Below are 2,131 nucleotides of genomic sequence, written 5' to 3'. Positions count from 1 at the left end.
GACTTTCTATTCTTTCCATTGTCTTGTCTCTTCCTAAGCTCACATCACATCACACCAATTATTGCTGCTTTATATAAAGCATTGTTTTTTTTACTGTGTAGGGCAAATACTCCTTTGTTATGTCTTTTCAATATTTTCTTCGTTAGTCTCAAATAATTGTTCTTTCAGGTGAACATTATGATCATTCTGACACAATCTCAAAAATTCCATTGGAATTGTCTTGAACCAAATCATCTTACTTTCAATAGAATTTACATATCAATAACATTACATTTTCTAATATGTAAGTAAAAGAACAGTAATAAAAAACATGTAGCCCTGCCCTGCCCGTGCTGCCAGGCGGATGCACTGGCCCTCAGAGGGCTCCCTGGTGTGCATGCACTTTGGACGCCCAGGCGGCCTGGTCCTACCTCCAGGTCTCCCCGAGCAGCATGTCACTGAAACTATTTAGCTTTAGCTGGTGGTAGAGAAAAGCCAAAATACTCTCTCAATAAAACGACGATCTTGAATGATCTGAGAAAGAAGACTTACTGAACAGATTTTTCTACAGAAGTCAAGGAAGTCAAATTGAGGTGTGATAGAATTGAGGTCATTTTGGACACTATGACTGAGGTGTTTACATGCACACACAATCCCCCTCAGTTGCATGTCTTTGAAACGGGCTAGAACCCTAAAGGCCTTTGTGTCTTTTGTCATGATAGTAGCAATTCCTTCCTAGTACATACAGGATTCACATGTGGCTTATGGGCTTGGCCAGCACCAACAAGCTCCCTGTGAACATTCCCACAGAGGAGGGTGTCCTGAGCTGCATTGCTTTCAACCTGTAAGGAACAAGAATTACAATCTGAAAAAGGGACTCTTATAAGAATATTTGCTACTTCATCAGGGCATTTAATCCAAGAACTATGAAGACGATCTCAAGCAGTAAATATTTATTGCATTAACTTCAGTCAAGATGTTTCCCTCATCTGTGTATCTAGTGACCATGGCACAGTGCACAATTTTGCTGCCAAAGAGGAGTAAGGAGTCTAGTTTGGTGTCAGCCAATTTTCTTCCAAAATACTTTAGTTCCAAATGGATTTTTCCCAATTTCAGTCTCCCTTAGGCTCTCCATGCGCTTGTGCTTTTGGAACAGAGTCAACTGCTGTCATTTCAATTTGTGCAGAAGGCAGCTATTGTACATATTTCTATTCAACTTCAAGCAGGAGTGCACCCGGGATGTCTATGCGCAGTTTCTAGAAATGACCGATGATAAGCTGCGGTTCTTCACAAGTGTGTGCCATCAACACCCACCCTGACCACCCCATTGAAGCACTGACTGCCTCAGACTCCTCTGGGGCTGGTGCTGGCACACTGAGGACCTTGTGGGTAACAGGATCGGAGGGACTGCCCCAATGACCCTTGGACTCGAAGCCGTATGTGGTCATTTGCTTTCCTAAGGAAGGTTTCCCATTTCCAGGATTAAAAGAAAAGAATAATTACCAAGGCATAAGTAGATACTTCAGTGACTTTGAACAAATCATGCCTTACTATTGGGTTGTTATCTTTTAATTCAACTGTGAAGTTTAGCTTTAGCAGTTCCACTGCATCCTTTGCATCTAAAATTTGGAGGGACTCCATACAATCCTAGGAACTGGGTTGAGAAAAGGATGAACAAATTGAGATTTGTTTTTGGCAACAAAACAATTTTTACCGAGTCTACAGTGAAGAAATGAACAAATGTGCAAATGTTAGTTCTTACAGTACATTTAAATAGAATAATGATACCAGCAGCCTGACTTAGAAAATGAGAAAAATCCCTTCCCAATGTAAACATGAAGAAAAAAGACACAACTATGCTAGAAAACACGATGTGGACATTTCCCCTTCTATAAATTCAATGTTGTTATCGTTTCCATGCCTGTAACATTGTTTGATTATGTGTGCGCATGTGCTGCCTGCTGCTATGCCCTGTTTCTGTGCTGGAGTTATTAGAACTGATGTAAAACACCAGACCCACCCGGTGAGCCCAGAGCTTTGCAGTATCACTGACAGAAGGAGCCAGTCTTCCCAGGGGATGTGGCTGGATCTCCTAAAAGAGGAGAGTCAGCTTTTTCAGGGTTAAAACTAAATGTCTCTGTCATGTATAGGG

The 2,131-nt window shown here is 41.5% G+C and overlaps 1 pseudogene; it reads left to right on the top strand.

The window, feature by feature from the left end:
* Nucleotides 1–447: 447 nt before the first annotated feature.
* On the top strand, nucleotides 448–1,298 carry LOC139079732 (WD repeat domain phosphoinositide-interacting protein 3 pseudogene; annotated as a pseudogene).
* Nucleotides 1,299–2,131: the final 833 nt, after the last annotated feature.

This window comes from Equus przewalskii, chromosome 26 (assembly GCF_037783145.1).
Source record: "Equus przewalskii isolate Varuska chromosome 26, EquPr2, whole genome shotgun sequence".
In the NCBI taxonomy this organism is placed as follows: domain Eukaryota; kingdom Metazoa; phylum Chordata; class Mammalia; order Perissodactyla; family Equidae; genus Equus; species Equus przewalskii.
The sequence above is the reverse complement of the archived record's forward strand: the minus strand, read 5'-3'. Positions and strand labels throughout refer to the sequence as shown.